Genomic DNA, 19631 nt, shown 5'->3' with positions numbered 1-19631 from the left:
AGCCAAAAAATCTCTGTCAGCTGTATGGTTAGAGATAGGGCAAAAAAGACCGGTTTAGTACATCACCCGAGTGGTGTTTAATTCCTACTACCTGCTGTCCCTCTGGACTGTGATACCATTGGTTGAATCAGAATGAGGAAATCCTTAAGATAGGCAACTGGGGAAGGCCGGGCATCTGAATACTGATTTTTTCTTTCTCTTAATTTGAATCACTTATTGTTCTGAATTTGAATGCCACAGCTGATTGATAGCTACATTGAGTTTGAGCTCCAGAGTGAGTAGCCTGACTACAGCCCATTGGTCTCCACCATATAGCAATGAAAGGTGTGGCTTGAGCACCTTTCATGCTGGACAAAAGTATCGTGTGTCATAGAAATGTTTAGATCACTTGAATGGAGAATGATTGGGAATATCTGGTGGAAGCACAGGAAGGAACAACTCCCAGGATAATGGTCATGGGAATGGCATGTGCTGATGGCAAGTATATTAGCAGTCACCAAGATGCCAACTCACTTTTGTGCATCATCTCAGGGTACTCAGCACCAAGGCAACAAAGGACAGACTGAAAGTGCCATCCTAAAATAAAGGCAGCCCACAAGCAGACTAAAGCAAAGACTCAGTGTATTTAGAGATAGTGGGAAGACAGTGGACAAAGTAGGAGCCAAAAGAGACCCACACAAGCAGACAAAAAGCAGTGTACAAATCCTGATGATTCATGGAGTTCAGACAAGAGAGATAGGAAAAAATACTGTCCACTTCTAAAAGGTCAAACAGAGCAACCCAGTATTGGCAAGGGTTTCCAAGCTAGGAAGTACCCAGGATAAGGGAGGAGGAGGATTCAACAGGTTGACTCCCTTGTCCTCCAAACAACTTCAAGAAAACTTGAACAGGACCCTGGATACAATATGGTGACTGTGTGCTGAACAGATGACCTGGGCATACATATCTTGCAGCTTGTGAATACGTGGAACAAGAATGTGACTGAGTAAAACTGATTTTTTTTTTTTTTTTTAATAAAACCACCTTTCTCTCACTTTAGGTCTCACATTGGGCTTTGCTACGCTACAGTGTTTCAACATTACTTCCTACAATCATGATAATTGATCCCTCTCAGTTGTTTCAATTAATATTTCATAACTCATACAAATAGTAAGAGCTTCAGCAATGAGGAGTAGTTATGATTGGCTAAGATCTATGTGTTTAGCACATGCTCAATAAAATGTAGGTGATTTATTTCCATTCTGCCCTGTCTGACTCAGATTAGACCCTTACAATCTCACGCATCCCAGGTTTAGCAAAGACTTGCAGTCTTTTTACCCTTTTCTGTTTGTTTGCAAATGGTCCATCCTGAATCTGATAAACTTTTCCACATAAGAAAATTATTGAAATTTATATATTCCTGCAGGTTTTTTATTTCAAGAAATTGGCATTGTCCACCAAAATAACCAGGCAGACAAAACATTTTGAGACAATCAATTCAAGCAACATCAGAGAACAGAAAATGGCTCATTATTAGTTATGTGTGATTCAGACTAGAAATATATTTACATTCTCATGTATACACAGTTATTTAGGATACACAAAATAAATTATAACAATTTTCTACAATGCAGCTTTATGAGATTAAATTCCTCAAATGAGCTACCTGTAGATAGCACATGAAATAAAATATTCTATTGTGTCACCAAACTCTATGGTCAAAGGGTCAAGCAATAATTTGTTCATTGGTTACAGTAAAAATTCCCATCTCATTTTTTAAAAAGTATCTACACCACAGATGCTAGATTTCTATCAAAGATTTCCAATACCCTTTCAAGCTCTTTTGAATTGAGCTTGTATTAATTCCTCTCACTTGGTCTATTCTGATCCTGGTAGGAAAAATTTCTATTACAATTAAATTTTTAGAAGTGTTGCAGGAAAGAAGCTCTCAGAGTAAAACAGCCGTCCAATTTCTCAGTATTACTTCACAAGGTTTGTTATTTCAATATTTTACACATCATTCAAATAAATACAAAGAAAAGTGTGACTTGACAACGTTTTTATTTATTCTTTGCCATTTCATGGTGATATAGTCTTTGCACTGCAATTATATATTGTATGCTTTGTGACAGAATTTATCCTTCTGTTTCACAGGTATATCTGTTTTCAGCTACAATGCATTAGTGGGCACAGTGGAATATGCAGTACTGAAAACTAGGGCACAGTGGCAATGATTGCATTAAGTTTCTCAGGAAGGCAAAAATGTGCCAAGGAGTGAAGAAGACAGGAGACTCTCTGCATTTCTCTGAGGTAAATACAGTTGGATATTGCATTGGTACAGGGAATAATTTGCAAATCTCCATTTATGAGGAACTTCTGGGGTCTATTGCCTAGATTTAGGTCTCTCCAGTCATACCTAGGGTGGAAGTGGCACCAGAAGGAGTACCAGAAAGGGCCCCATGGCACGAGCTTTGCCATAGCACTCAGAAGCTGCTACCTTGACACGAGACCAAGATGTGCACCATAACTCCAGCAAGAAAATTTAGTCCCAGTCCCATCTCTCTAGGCATGGTTCTCATTTTAGTTCATTGATCTCATTAAACACTATGGAAAATGCAGCAAGACTTACTGCATTCAGTTTTCAGATGTGGAAGCTGAGGTCCAACAAAAGGGCAACATTATGTACTAAACTGGCATTGAGTCCAAGATAGAATTTCTGGCAAGACTGACTCTAGGACTGGTGTTTGGTTCTCATATACTTACATCCTTCTCATGACACTCTTTATTGGGACAGCTATAGTTTGGAAAGGTTCGCTAGCAATTTTTGAGAGAACAATTTATTACAGAGGGCTTCAGTTATGGAAGTATGGGCTTTGGATGTGATTCTATTTCTGGTATGTTGTACTTGAACACTAGAAATATGGTGGTATCTGGATTTTCAGGGACTGAAAAGCCAAGTTGGACAGAGAGCATTATCTTAAAATAAAATTTTAAATTTTCCTTTCTAATGAAACTTTCTTGCTGTTGTTCCTTCCTTCAACAAGTGGTGCCTTGTCAGAATGGATCCTTTGAAAAACACAGCAATAACACTGAACTTAAACATACTGGCTGAAAACACCTGAACAAATAAATTGGCATCACCTCCAACTTCACCCCAGTCAGTCAATCAACATCTCACTTGATGAATCATAAAAAGCAGCAAGCTATTTCTGTTAATATTTCATGAAATTTAGAAACCAGAACATCAAAGAAAAAGATTCTAAGACTTAAATCACCTTCTAATACTGCTATTTTTACTTGAGATTCAAGTGGTCCCTCTCTGTGTTCCACAATAAACTGTGGCAAACAAACTCATGCTTCAGTCAGCCTGCATGAGTACATAACCTTTTCTAGATGCTCTGTTTTTATGAACATATTGGTTTCAAGACCTGTTTGCTGTAGATGAAGAAGATACAAGACAGCAGAACAACATATCACAGTGGCTGGGCAAATAGTTGTACATAAAGATATTGGCAGCCTTCAGGTTTGCTTTCATCTCATGGCTGACAGGTGCAAGTGCATGGTGTTGAGTATAGCACATTCTTTCAAGTACACTTGTGAGACATATCTGTGAATATCTGAATGGTTTGTGAACAGCTCTTCTCACTCTGTCAGATCACATCAAGAGCAGAGGTAAAGACTGCTGCTAATTTGTGGAAAAACAACACCAGAATAAAAATGTAGTATCTAGGTGTTGTTTCACACATATTTGTATGATTTTGTGGCACACTGCTTATCTCTAGAGTTATGTACCTATAAATGTAAGTCATAGCTAGAACTCTATAGATATATGAATATACAGAGAAGCAGTATGCCCCAAACTACCACAAATACACGGCAAACCTCACATTCCAGGTTTATGTATTTAGAACTGATGCTTGTCCTCACTTTCAAACATATGAACAGAGGTTTGGGTTGCTCTAACTTCAGTACAATTCCAAGGATGACATCTTTATAGATATTACTCATAACCCCAGTGGAAGCATTGCCTGAACATACTGCAGTCAGTGCAAGGCTTGAAAGTGCAGGATTTTGCAAGAGAGAATTGGTGTGAGCAGGGGAGCATTCAAGACTGTGACTCTGGATCTGTCAACAGCGTTAGTTCCTCCTTTACCACAAAGCTAGGCTCCGATACTTGCCATTTCATCCTAATACATGTAACTCATCTGGGTATTCTTCGGTGAAATCTGGTTCAGCATTCCCAGTTCTCCCCACAGGTGCATGGAGAGCCATGCATGAGTCAGGACAACACAATGTCCTTTAGGGGATCAACTGTAAATCTCTCACGAGATGTCTCAAGAAAGACTGCCCAACACCTGGATTACATTTAATGCCTCTCTTGTCCATTTGATTTGTGTCATATGTAGAATATTTGTGGGATATATAGGTTATTGACCTAATTTCAAAGAATTATCTATCATGATTCTGTCAATCAGAACCTGTCTTTCTTCTTTACTGAGAGTGGAATGGTGAGGATTATGACAAGAGAGGTGAGACAATTTGATGAAAGAGATAGGGAAGGTTTCTTGAATATCTGGATAGAAGACAGCTTTATCAGAAATTCTACCCAGTTACTTCAAGCCTTGTCTTAAAGTCAGTGGTGCATGGTATACACGGATATTAGAAATATGTAGCCGCCCTTATCTCTAGGGAGCAGTGCTGTTCTATTATACTGCTAGAATTTAATTAGGTGAAACATTAAACTGGACTCTTTTAGCATATAAACTCAGCAATACAGTTTCATCTCTAATTGGCTCCATCTCAGGAGAATTACAGGACCCCAATGAGATAAAGCAATTGTTTTCTTCCTTGCTAATAAGCAATAATAAAGCTCAGCTATCATACCAAGAATTAGTAGGCCACTTCTATAGTTCTTTCATCTTTCTCAGTCTTTTTTTTTTCTCTTCAAGTCCAACCTCTGCCTGTCAGAAATTTACTTCATGTCAAGAAGTTATGAAGAGTGAAAGGCAAACACTACTAAGTGACAGCTGTACTCCAGAGAACAGCAACGTCCGTTCTGGAATCAGCTGCTGCATTTCATGAATCAGTCAAGTGTTCTCCTAGGAGCCACTGGATCAGTCAAGCTTTGGGTATATTTATTTTGAAGTAAACAAGAGAACATATGTTATGATTCTAAAGAGCAGCACTTTCTGGTTGAACAGACTGTAACAGAAAACTCCTGTACTTTACATGGACTTGGATATGGGACTGAGCTGTGGTGCAGAGCCTGCACTTTCTGTTTGGGATGCTGCAAGACCAGCCTGCCTTGAAGTTACAAGTGCGGCATGCTTGGCTTAGACCAAGAACACCTGGCATCAGGTCTGTGTTCTGTTACCAGGAAAAATGAGAAAATGGAAATAAAATTATTTTCATTATGGTTTGACTGAACAATAAAAAGTCCCAAGAAATACACTTGCAAAAAGATTACATAATGAATTTCTTGTTGATAATACGAGTTTTATTCATTAACACTACATTTATTCTGAGTCCTTGAGATCACAGACTAACCTGTGCCTGAACTGAGAGCCTAGAAGGTAAAACCTTCAGTTTTATTGGTTCTGTAGGAATATGCTCAGCTTCTTCTTTTAAGAAAACAAATGCTATAATGAAGTCCTATTTTGACTTTTGCATTCTGATTATTTGTGAGTAGCTATTCACAATGCACTTTGTATTCTGACAAAAAAAAGATTGCATGACAATGGCCAAATCCTAAAGTCTTTACTCAGTACTGAAGTAAATCGCAGCAGGAGTTCAGTGAAATCTGGAAAGGGTGAATAGAATTTAGCCAAGTGCATTTTTAGGCCTTAAATCTGCAAGCACTTTTCTGTCTATTTAATTTTATGGACATGAATAGTTGTGGAGATCACAAAAGTTAGTTGGAGTGTTTATTTGCTTGTGTTTTTTTTTCTTTTTTTTAGTTTTTTCCTTTCTTATAAATTTAACTTGCTTGTTTTAACTGGAAAAGCCCTCAGCTGCTAAGAGGAGAAAAAAATAGAATGCTTCTGAGTGTGATTATGAGAATTCAGAACAAGCCAGAAGCAGATAAAAGGCTTTCTTTGATTATTTTTCTAACACAATACATGGACTATGTTCCTTTTTTACAGATAGTATTGAGAAAGGTGACTTTTTCTTGGTTACAGAAGGAACGAAATAATTTCAAAAGTCTAATGTTCTGCACAGTAGAAAAAAATACTCTGCATATTATTCCTAAAGCACATCTCAGATCCTACACATATTTTTTAAAAATCATCTAAGTGGTTAAATATGGCCTATATTCAGAAATTAATTTTATTCTTACTAACATCATAGTATTTGAACTGTGTTTTCTGGCTCATCTTGATTCCTCATGTAGTTCCCAGAAAAACAAACAAACAAACAAAGCAATTTAGCAAAATTAATTTATATTTCTCTACAAGAGACAATGCTAGTGATTTCAGGGATAGTGAAGTAGAATAGTCCTGCAGCAGGCATTTATCACAACTTGGACTTCCATTTTTTTCCTTTGTGAAAGAACCAGTTGGCTTTCATCTGACCAAAAGACATAGCAAGTGTTCTTTCTTTTTTATTTACTTCATATAATGTATTTTATAATACAAGTATCAATTATTTCTGAACTATGGTTAGTAATACTGTCTAGTTTAAATCTTTGTCACTATGATATGGTGAACTTAATTTAAAAGAAGCATGTTTGCGTTTCTCTTTTCACAGTATTTTCAATACAGAATTATATTCATCGTCGACATATCATCAGCAAATTTTCTGTTGCTGCCAACTGCTGCAGTTTCTCATTAATCTATGCCATCTGAGAACTTGAAATCATAAATTAATTCAAATTATCATTTAACTGAATTACATATTTATAAGAGAAGATATACAACGCAGATTGCTGCACCATCATACTGATTACTGACTTCTTATTTTTTTAGGACTGTATGTAGATTTATAACTATAATGAAGTATTGTAACAGTTTGCCAGATATCAATACTAATGCTTCTTTGTTAATTAAATATGGCATTTGTAATATAGTACTCTGATTAAATCAGTGTGGTAAAGGACTCACTCCAATTGGTTGGAAGCACTAAAGAAAATTAATTAAAAAATTAGTGAATTAATTTTCATTGAACAAAGCCATTCATATATTAAGCTAATCTCCTATTAGCTTTTTGGAGCCAATTTCAATAATCATCTCCATAAGCAAAATCTAAACAAGGAAAACTTGAGTGCCATGGTTTAACCCCAGCCGGCAACTAAGACCACACAGTCACTTGTTCACTCCTTGCTCCACCACAAGTGGGATGGAGGAGACAATCAGAAAACCAAAAACCACCAAAAAAACCCCAGCAACTCATGTGTTGAGATAAGAATAGCTTAATAGGACAGCGAAGCTAGAGAAGATAATGATGATGATGATGATGATGATAGAATATACAAAACAAGTGATGCACAATGCAACTGCTCATCACCCATGGCACTGATTACCCATTCGTTCCCAAGCAGTGGTATTTGGCCCCTGGCCAAATCCAGTTTATATACCGAGCATGACATCATATGGTAAGGAATAGCCCTTTGGCCAGTTTGGGTCAGTTGTCCTGGCTTTGCTCCCTCACAACTTCCTGTGCACCTGATAGAGTATGGGGAGATGAAAAATCCATGACTACCTGGCAACAATGGAAACAGAAATGTATGATCAACATTCTTCTCACACTAAACCCAAACCGCAGCTGCTAGAAAGAAAATTAACTCTATTCCAGACAGAACCAGGACAATGAGAAATAAGGAGTCCCAAAGAAGTACAAGCTTTTCCACACCAATGTCCAGAATACCTGTAAGAATACCAATGTAATATTTTTGTTTTGTTTTGGCAGGTAATAAATAGCCTGTTGTTGGGCTAATCATGTGAGGCTGATGAGTACTAGCAATCTCATGAAATGTGAAAAAGGAAGAAAAAGCCTAAGCATTTCCAGAAAAATTGATACTATATCTTTGTGCATAAAGCACAGCATCACACACACATCAACTCCATGTTGCATGCATCCTTGGTTACTAATCATCAAATTAGGAAAATATCGGACTTGTGCATGATGTGTCCACATGTATACCCATCTTTGAAAAATGGAGGAGTTGTTTGATTCCTAGAGGTATAGCCTGGAGGGATAAAACCAGCTATTGAAATATTTATATCCAATTATGTGGGAAGGTCATTTTGTATGAACTCTTCTCCAGTCAAACATCTGTTTGCCTCATGCTTTGTCTTCTAGCCTATGACCAGCAGGACTGTCTGCATCCTCATTCATGCTCCCAGGCTTTACCAGCGGCTGTGGGGTGGTTCTTCCCTGGGGAAGAGCTGGGCAGAGGGACTTATCCTTCAGGATAAGGTAGATCAGTGAAGGGAAGAAGGCATTCAAATATTTAACTGCCTCTAAGACTCACTTTGCTTCCCCAGTGCTCTCATTTTACACTCAGAGGGATGCACAATAAAAGCACGAACTAGGAATCCTCAGAGAACCTCTAAATATTCAAAAATAAACCAAAATGAAACAGAGTCTGTCTTATCCCCAGCATCAGTTTCTGATTTCACCAGCCCCGTGTGCTCATACGTTTAAAAAAAATAATCGAAGAGCATAAATGAAATTAATTGCTTTATTTCTGGAAATAGCTTGTAATTCTACTACATTGTGAATTTATTGTTTGTCCAAATGATAAAGACATTTAGCTCATGCCTGCTTCTGCTTTAGGGAGGAAAGCAATGTGAGTGGGAGCAGGATGAAAGTATTACTGGTCTATTAATTTGCACTACTGCAACGACATGGGGTCTCAAAATTAGAACTCCGGTTCTACCATGATAACTACGATCCAAATTGGTACAGCAACCTGTTCTAGAGAGTGCCAAACCACACACAGGACTCAGGTTACACAGTAAGACACAAGTGGAAAAAATGAAGGAAGAAAAAAGTGTGATAAAACCACTACAGCTCACAGGATGCTTGGAACCACACAACTCATTTAACAGTAATACTCAGTTCTGGTCATTTGCATTGTTTAGTGTTATACACAGTGGACTCATTTCACAGCTGCTTGAAACAAACAGTGTTATCCACAGTGCCTTTTTATTTACTGTGCTGCCTGTAGGGATGGACAGGCTATATGGAATTAAATTAAATGTTTAATTAAAATTTTTAGGTGTCTGGATGTGTACAGAGTCCCCTCAAGCTACAAAACTGCCAAAGTTGCTTAGAGTATTTTGTCAAACTTTCCCTAATTTGTGATCAAAGGATGCACTGAAAAGGGAGGTATGGCAGATCTCACTTCAAAAAAGAAACTACAGCCTTCACAGAGGACTTCATACTGAGACACAGTATCAAAATACGTTTACTTAGCTGATATACCTTCACTGCATCCAACACAGAATGAGTACCTCTCTCCAAAACCTCAGAGAAAGGCAGAATGTTTTAGAGAGGGAGGAAGCCCTCCCTGATGGGCTGTGTGGGGCACAAAGCCTGAGTCAAGAAAGTTAAAGAGACTACTTGATCTCTGGAAGACCAGCACCTGAGTGTGAGTGTGTGTTGCCTTGACAGACAGAGCCTTCTCATGTTCATGAATTCAGGTTATCTCAAAATAAATTATAATTCACATCTTGTCCCAAAACTACAGCCAACGCAAGGTCTGAGTCACCTCTTTCAGGGAACAGTCTCACAAGAAGTAATCACTAACAGCATTACAAACATTTCCTTGTGCCAGACCTGCAATCTTTTTTCTTTGAGGCTGCTTTCCAAAAGAGTCCAAGATAATATCACTTAGTGTACTCCGTAGAAGAGCATTGGGACAGGTGAATGTGGTAAGAGAAATAAAACAAGATTTGCTTAGTACGTTATCCTCCTTTTGTCACTTTCGGAAACTTTGTGAAAACCTGTGGAGAGGGCTAATTTAGCAAAATATGGCAGCAAGCTGAGTTTCCAACAGCTATTGATCTGTGCCGTGGAGGTCAGCACTAAGGTTTCTATTTTGAAAACATCCTGCTTCTTAAGGCCTTTTTCCCAGCATCTAAACACTCCTGCAAAAAGGAAGAGAAAGTGTCTTAACATCAGGTTAAGATGAGATTTCAAGAGAAAAAGCATGGATGAGAACCCTCAGAATAGGTACAAATAGGTGAAATTGGAGCAATGTATCTGGCTGCTCATGCTTAAAATGCTGAAGTCCTTTTTCCAGAATTAGCCCTCCTAACTTAGCCCACTCAAGTCAATGGCATTTTACATTGATTTGTCTCAGTTCACACTTGTAAACTGTAGTACAGCAAGGAAATATATCTTCATCTTCACAGGTCAAATCAACCCCTCAGCTACAAGACTTTTAACTATACATTGATATAACCTCCATCCTTTCCCTAAGCCCATCACAGCCCAAATTCAGTCCTATTACAACAGGCACATTTAAAGAACTGAATCACTGGAATATATTGCATTTAGATCGATATCTTCTAAGTCTGGTACCCTGTTATTTTTGAATGTTGTAAAAATACATTGCTCTAATACTGAGTAAGTAATTTTAGTACTAAATATGACAGCAATAAATCTAGGTATTTAATATATACAAATCCAAAGAATAATAAGACATATTACCCTCTGGAATTTTTTTTTCCAGCGGTTACACACACATTGTTGGCATAGTGTAATTAGAAGTTATGAACTGATTACCATTTAAAGAGCTGGAAGCAGCAGAAGTAACACCTCTGGCAAGGCAGAGTCCTATAGCAGGATGCAGCTACTCAAAGCAGATGGACACATCCACATCTCCAGCTACAGGAGAGCCCAGGGTTTCTCTGAGCCCTACTTCAGCTGCTGAGCTGCTGGAGAAAGGAGCTGGTGAGCAGATTGTGTGGCACCAGCAAGGCTGCACCGGAGACTGACAGATTCTGCAGGGACCAGAGAACCAACCCCACACTGCACAGGAAGATACATGCCCAGAGGCTGAAAATTTGGACTTCTAGCACCTTTGAAGCTGAGAGTCTGTGACTACCACTGCAGATGTTTACTGTAAAAATCTTGAAGCCAATAAGACAGCTTTATTAAAGGGGAGAAACAGGATGGAAGGAGAAGGGAACATGCCCATAACTTATGAACTGGAAGAAGCAATTGTTACAGATATGAAAATCATAAGGGGAAAAGAACTGGGGAAGAAGTCCAGAGGAAAGACTTATGGAAAGTAATGTAGCCAAACAGTACAAACAGGACATACTGGAGACTGACATCAAAAAAATCTGACCAACATGGGCTATCTAATGGAGCAGCCACACCATCTGAAGGTCTGCAGTGAGCAACAGAGGCCCCAAAGCCACTATCTGTCCTCTCCTGTCCTGCACTGACCTGAGAGGATAGGCAAGAGAGTAGCATGGGCCCACAGAGCCACCACCAAAGCTTCCTTCAGTTTCCCTCAGCAATGAGCCAAGCTTCTTTCTCTTTAATACATCTCACTGTTGTCCCAACATGAAGGCTAAAGGGCCATTCACAGAAAGTTTCCATTTCTGCCTTCTCTGAAGATCCTGCTGTTCCTTAGGCTCTGCCACCCTGGATAGAGGTAGACTGAGGACTAGGTGTGTTTGGGCGCCTTTAAACCACAGCTTCCCTGTCCTCCCACACTCCTCTCCCCTCCTCTTCTCTTCGAGCCTCGCTACCATGACTTTTCAGTTCCAGGCAAGATCCATGGAGGCACAGGAATGGGTGAGGAAGCCTCAGTAGACAGACTGCGTGATTTCTCCCCACAGTCATTCACAGACTAAAGGCAAGTGACTCTGGGGCTTTCTGATGGTATGTGTTTGTGGAGAGAGGAAAGGACATCACCACAACAGAGTGCTATTTGTGTCCCTCTATCTGCTCAGCAGTTTGAAACAGGAGAAACCTGTTTCTCTGGGTGTTTGTGGGACAGGATGGGGGTCTGCAGTTTTACTGTATGTGGTGTCATGTCATCAGCCCTTAACCTGCTCTGCTAGGAGAGGGAAGGAGCCACTAGACAAGACCTTTATCTGGAAAGGTGAGAGAGTTATATTGTCATGAGATATTGCAGGTGCCTGGGTTGAGCTGTCTGGGCAGATATCAAAAGCAGGCAGTTTCTATTATAGTTACACCAAGATTTCTCTCAAAGCTCACAGCCCTGGGGGAATTTTATGGTTCTAAATGTGTATTTTTGTGCTGTGAAAAAGCACAGTAATCCTTTTGAGCAGGCAAATTATAAACAGTTTTTTCACCACAGCTCTGAGCTCAAACTTAGACTCCACTAAAAGCCCCATGCACTGCCTGTCCTTCAAACCCAAAGATCTGCATAAAACAGTAATTCATTTATCTGGTTTGGACTCTGGTTCATGGGACTGTTGAAGTCAGCTGTGGTGGCAGCCAGCCTAAGAGGTATCCCTAGATGTGCCCTGTAGCAGTAGTGAGACAGAGCCAGAAAGAGAAGACACACTGGAGAGCATTCTCTCCTCCAGACTGCCCTGCACAGTGGTCCTGGTGCCCAGGCATACAGATGAGTGGGAGGCTTTGTGCTGTGCTCTCATCCAAAGCTATCATCTTCAGTCTCCCCAGGATTATGGATTCTGGTATCTCAAAAGCTGTTTCTGTATAGACTGAGACTAACAGTCCCTTTCAGGAAAATCTTATTCCGTAGAGGATATAAATGCATATGTAAATCTAAGCATCCATTGAAGTCTCATTGCAATCAGCAAAGCCAGAGATAATTTAAGGTAAACAGATTTAGGTCTGCATTTTCATGCTTTTCTAAATTGAAACCAATAGAAACAGAATTTAATAGGACCATTGACCATGGGTTGGGCCATTACTCTGTATTACTGAACTCAGCATTGCCTGCTGTGCACTTCAGGTTCTTATCTCGTTACATTTACTCTGGAGATCTTTCCTTAAACGTACAGCATGAGGGCTTGTAAGCACCAATTAATAGATAAGTAGAGGAAATGACAGATGGCTTAATTTAGAAAAAGGAAACATTTAACATCCACACACAGAAAGCACTCAGGTTCTGTTCAGCTGTCACTCTTCATCACTGCTTTCTTGCATGCATGCTAAGTCTCATAGTTACGTATATCTGCTTGTCTTAACAGGGAGACATGCATATTCATCATATTTGTTTAACATAAGTAATCTTTTAACCTAGTGGCAACTCGGGATGCTAATGATGAATCAGATTTGTGCACTGTCTTTGATAGAGTCCTGAATCCCTGTCAGAGCTTTGCAATTCAAGGGAGGATTTCTCCATGGTAGGTAGTAACTCAAGATCAATGAGTATTAAGAAGTGGCAGCAAGCACAGCTTCAAGACAGTCCTTTCATATTGATCCTTAATCACTTTCTCAGAAGAGTAATGGCCACCGTTTTGTTTCCACAGTTTCACTTAACCACATTTGCTGGATAAAGGCACTTTGTGCACAAAGTGATGGTTAGTCTGCGAAGATGCTAACTGGAGCTTTGGGAATGCAGGTGCACTTAGGCAGAGAACAGTTCTCAAAATGCCTCTCTCTAGTCCTTACAAACTGTTTACGACATTATATTTGTGGAAAATAGCCCAATGACCACAGATAAATAGAATTATTTTCAAAAACTACCGTAAAAGCATTAATAAAAAGTCAGAATTTGGTACTCAAAGTGCAGCAGGTTTCTGTTGAAATTAAAACAAGTCACTTAAGCTCTAATCTCCTTTCAAATATAAATAATATGTTAAGTCTCAAAATAAATAAATGCATTTTCAAAATGTGATATTTATTTATTTATTTAAAGCTCTAGTCACAGGATGCAGGTGTAAATCTCAACCCAGGTTTTTTGCATCCCCGTATTATGGCGAAGTAAGATCTGGGTTTCAGTTTGTAAAGCAATTCAATTATACGATAGTGTCTAGACCCCCTCCTTCCAAGAAAATAACACACCCATTTCAGTTTTATTCCTATAATCAGCCTACTAAAGACAATATTTTGGTCTTCTATAATATACGCTATTTCACCTTAGATGTTTCCTCAAGATTTGATGGTGAGCTGATTACTGAGACAGGCAGTGAGTTAGGGAAAATGTTTAGTGAATGTCACATGATACAGGATTTTTATTTTCTGTTTTCATATTGCTCTCTTTTTATTTCTATTGCCAAATGGTAAAGTTGTGCACAGAGGCCTGAGGGACTTGTATTTGCAAATACATATTTATGTGCAAAGGAGTATATATTAGAAAGGTGACAGACAGATTTCAGATCTCTTTAGCTTGGATATACCCAGAAAAAAAATTTCCTTTTATTAGTGCTAAACATAACTGATGAAGAAAACTTTTAATTAGATTCCAGAAAATAGTTTTCTTAGAAGTTTTATATACTGAGTGTCTAGGAGCTGTAATAAATGATAAATCTAGAAATGGCTAAAACATTTCAGGAAGCTGAATGAATGGTTGTTGACAAAGCACTTACACCGATTTGCATGATTCTGTTGTAGCTGAGAGCACTCAAACTGCAGGGAGAGCTATGAAGTCCACTAAAAACTTCATACTGACTTCATCTGAAGCAAATATTGATACCAAATGACACTAGTGAGAGACTATATGGAAGAAGGGACAAAGATGAAGGAAATGGATTTAATATCTTGTACTTGTTGTCGCCTTGTAAATTGGAAGGGTGATTAAATTCTCAAGGGAAAATACGTAATTTTCATCATGTGGAGAATCAGGTGATTACCCCATTGCCTGCTCCTAACTCTTTTTTTAGCCAAATGACCTTCTCAGGCTGCTTCATTGACATGCAATGCTTGCAAGATTTGCATCTCCACAGGAGTCAGTTCGCCCACAGTCCTGGGGTGGGAAGGAATGTCCGTGTGGGACAGGGCCAGCTGTGGCACACAGGGCTGCATGATAGCTTCAGCAATGGGCAGTCTGCCGTTGCTCATAGAATCAAAGAGAAGAACAAACTTGCCCCATACACATGCTTTTTATGTATTTAGTGATACCTTCCTATTGAAATTGTATAATTCTTATGAATTTTCCTGCTTCTTAGGAAGAAAATGACTGTATTGGAATTATTATGGCAGATTACTGGAGACTCTAAGACCTTGTAATTGTTTTCCAAGCAATCCAAAGGACTTCCAAAATATGTTTCCTGTTTTCAATAGAAGAGCATGGAAAAAATTAATGAGAATTTTAAACTTTTCATTTTAGCCTGGTAAGCTGAGACGAGAATGTGTGACTTTTGCAAAATCAGAGGAATGCTGCTGAGTGGACTGGTTCAAGACACTGCTAAAACAAAATATTATGAATTTTTACCTTTCTGAAATGGAGCATTGATTTGGAATTTCATCTGTAACTATGAGCAGAAAAGTACTGTGAATGACTTCTGTTGTAATAATTATGGGGTTTTGATGACGAAGGGACATAGGTGGAGAAGAGAAAGTCAATTTTATCTGAAATCAAGTTTATTAATATTGCACAAAATTCAACAGAAATTCACTAGAAATAGAATTTTTTGTTCACTGTACTACATGCAAAACTGGCTCAACAATGTTGTCTAATTTGAAGAGACAAAAATGAGTTAGTACAAGATTTTTACCTTTTGTTTTAAAATGGTACCTTTCTATCACTGTTTGCTTAAAGATAATGATAATAAGCCACCAAAAACCCAAACCTGAAAACAAACAAACAAACCAAACCCATAACAAAACACAGCAAAACACTCCTACCAACCAACAAAACACCAACAGAAAAAAAATGCTTTCAGCATTCTGCAACAACAGGTTAGTGCTTTTGTGATGGTTTCTTCTTCATTCTCAAGTCAACATCAATATTTTTAAAACCTTATTTTCTAAGGAGTTTGAAGTACATAATCTTTTTGTGTTCCAACATTTAGGATAAAATCACATAACACAGGTTTTAGGACACTGACAAAATGAAAGAATTTTAAAATGACTAGCCTGTATTTCAGAGCATAAGGAAGGACACTAGATATCGCTGTCTAGTTGAAGTGTTCTGCAATCTGCACCCCAGACCTCACCCCTCTATGACAGAGAATACAAAGAGCCTGGATGAAGATCTACCTTTGAATCCTGTGTCTGGTGCCTTTTCCAGCTCACCTGGAGATGTGGCTCTTGTTTCCTCACAGTTTCATCACTGCTGATAGTCTGTCTCAGAAGAGAGATTGAAAAGAATGGTTTACTAAGGGAGACACAATCGCAACTCAGTTTCCATTAACTCTGTCTGGCCTGTTACAGCAGAAATTCTTTCCACATTTCCAGTCTTGACTTTTAACAAAAGGTCCATCCTTTAGAAGTATGGCTTGCACTTCAGCATATGCCATGGAACTTTCTGAAAGCCCATATTTTAATACCTCTGCTGGAAAGACAATACAAATTGAGAATCACACTAGACTAGCATTTCACCAGGAAATCCACGGTCCGGCAGAGAAGCTAACAGACTAAATATGGCACAACAGGAATGCAAGTATATCCAGAACTGTTAATCTTCACTGTTTTTTCTGGTAGTCACACTGGTGAATGACTCATTTCAGCCATTCTTGATGTCTTCCACGGAGCACTGACCAGGAATGAGAAGTGCCATCTTCTGGCAAGCAGCCCCAGGGAAGCAGCAGTGAAAATCCCAAACTCTTTCCATGCAAAGAACAAAAACTCAGATCAGGGTTTTTTAAAAGTAACTTCTGATTTGGAGTGACTCAGTCTTTGGACAACAAATGAAAGGAGCTGACTAATATCAGTCTTGTATGTAGAACTCAGAAACACATGTTTGATTGAAAATAGAAGTCCTGACTTAAAACATTGTCCTAAAACCAGCAATGAACTGCCTTAAGTAATTTTGAAAAATTCCCACAACTACTGAGTCACAGGCACTCTTATTTTCTTTTTTAATTTGTTGTGGAGACTGAAAGAAGCCTTCTTAGTATTGCCATGAGAGTGCATTCAAATTGATTGTCAACAATGCCACTTTCATTCTGAAGGAAATGGGCATGCTATTTGTAGTTGCTCTACACATAGCAATTCTCAAATGCTAATCTGTGCTTCTCTATTCCCAGGAAAAAAGAACATATTTCTCAGATGAAAACAAAACAAGCATAGCAAAAGCTTCTGGAATATGTTTACTTTTGAAATCTAAATCACTGAGAGGGGTAGTAAATTCAAGTGTTCAAGGATATTTTCAGCTGAGTATTTTTTTTTTAATTACACAAATAAAATGCTTTGTAGTTTCGATATAGAGAGAGGTCATATTTCATAAAGGATAATCAAGAAATTTGTTGTGGATTGGTCGATCCAAATCAGCTGTTGTCTACTCACTCACGCAAATTTATAGAAGGAGAATGACTGAAACCTCGGGCAGGTTTGACAATTCCCAGTTAAGTCTGTCAAGAGAAAACATATTTTGATCCTGGTGAAGGAAAAATTTCTTAACAGAAAAGTGCTTCATCAGAAAGATTAGGTTTGAAAAACAGCAGAAGGGACACTGAAGAAACAGAAAACACTCTTCCACAGCAGAACAGAAATTTTTCAAGCTACCATCATAGGATCAGTTCTATTTGCTTTGCTTTTAACTCAAAATAAATGAATTTCAGGTAATCTGCAATCGTAAATGAAACTTCATTCTATAGCTGATTGACACAGCTATGTTGGAAATATGTCTTATTAATGCAGTATTCTGCTGTTTTCAACACTTTAAAACATACAGAACTATGATTTATTTTCCCTTTTTCTGGGGACATGGATTTGTGCTTTTTTACAAAAGTGAGAACTATTTTACTTAGAACGGTAGAGCACAGTATTTTTATGTCATATGTAACATTTAGCATAGGATGGAAAAGTTTGTGTTTCTAGCAGTAAGAACTGCTAGAAAAACACAGGAAGAATGTCTACAGTGACTGGTATATTTTAGGAGTGTTTAATGCCTGTCTCAATAATTCTAGAAAACAAGTGTACAGATAGGGAATGAGATTAAATAAAAATGCCAGAGGAGGGACAAAAGGTTAGAAAATGTTGTGCTTTTTTTTTTTTTCTATTTTTTCCCAGTAATATTATTGAATTAGTATATTTTAGTGAGATATTTTAATATTACCAGAAGCTGATTTTTAAAATTATATAGAAGCTCTGAAATGTCATGTCATAACTGATTTAACTGAATTACAGATGTAAAGTCTTTTTTCTAGGAGAACAATCTGATTTACCCAGATTAACTTGGTGTTATTGGAATCTAAAAGAATTTAAAAGATCTTAAACTCTATTTTTTCAAGAAAGAGAGATGTATTATTGTTAGGAATGTATTTTCAACACACACTGAAGTAATTAAACAATATCTTCTGGTTTGAATTAACATTTTGTTTGTGTTTTGTTCTTTCTTTTACAATGAAACCATGAGACTTAACATACCAAGGAAGTTACCATAATCATATTTTGTTTTTAACTTGTAGACTGATTCCTCAACCTCTATTATTAACCATTATTCGTACTATTACAATATATGGGAGACCTTGTCACAGACCAGTAACCTCTTGTGTTTAACAAAGCAAAAATAGGTTAAAAAAAAAAAGTCCATGCAAGCAAACAAGTTAATTGTGCAACAAGAGAAACAATTCAATGCAGAGGGACCATGAAGAAAAAGAAAGAAGATCTCCAGCGTAATGGCCAGTGGTCTCAACAGCCTGACCACTTCCCAGGTCAATTAAAAAATTACAGAAAAAGTAGATTTGTAAAGGAACAGCAAAGTGTATATTCACCAGGGGCTACCCTGAAGGAGAAGAGACAGTCCAGGACACAGAATGCTTTCTCAGCACTTAATGAGTTGTTGGTGTCTTATTGAAATACACCAGGATTACCTAGAACCAGAAAGAGAAGATGACTAACAGATAATGTCTGAGAAATAAGAGTGTCGGTCTCTCTAATTGTTAGAACAGTGCAGGCTAGAAGAGCCCCAAAAGTAAAGGAAAAAAGACTGTGAGCCCAGTGAGGTTGAACTCCCAGAAGGATACAGGAGCAGGGGTGATGTCTCTGAAGATGGTGAAAGACCTATTAGTAAAAAATGGAAATGAGAAGGCATTGGAGACATTATACAAGTCAGACATGTAGGTGTTACAGTATCTTCTGCTGGGTAATGGATTTGAATGATAGGCAGAATGGACATTTCTGGTTTTACACATACTCTGTAATACTGTATTTCAGGTGAAAATTGATAGGCAAAAATGGTGCCAAAGCCACACCCATAATGCCAATGAATGCAAATCTATCTGCTGGTTCTGTTTAATCATACTATTGCCTTGTACCTGCATGTCAGAGGAACACTTCACATCATCCATTCCAACACTGTCACCATTGTGGTTGAGTGCTGGAAGTCATTTGCTTTTGACCTTTTGTTTACAATACCAGTTGAGCCATCTTCCTAAATAACAAATTGTCATTTGTGTCTCTTCACCAAGACACGATAGGAGAGGTCACTGAAATATTACAGCCAGATGCAGAATTACACCCGGAAAACCGGAGTGAAGCTAATGGAACAACACAACAACCCTCCCCTATCAGTATTTTCAATTCAGACAGGGAAAGGAGCCAAATGAAATGTCTGAGTAACTCTTACCCTGCATTCCCTGAAAATTCAA

The sequence above is a fragment of the Nesoenas mayeri genome, assembly GCF_963082525.1.
Source record: "Nesoenas mayeri genome assembly, chromosome: 2".
Lineage (NCBI taxonomy): Eukaryota > Metazoa > Chordata > Aves > Columbiformes > Columbidae > Nesoenas > Nesoenas mayeri.
This window is presented reverse-complemented; position numbering follows the sequence as displayed.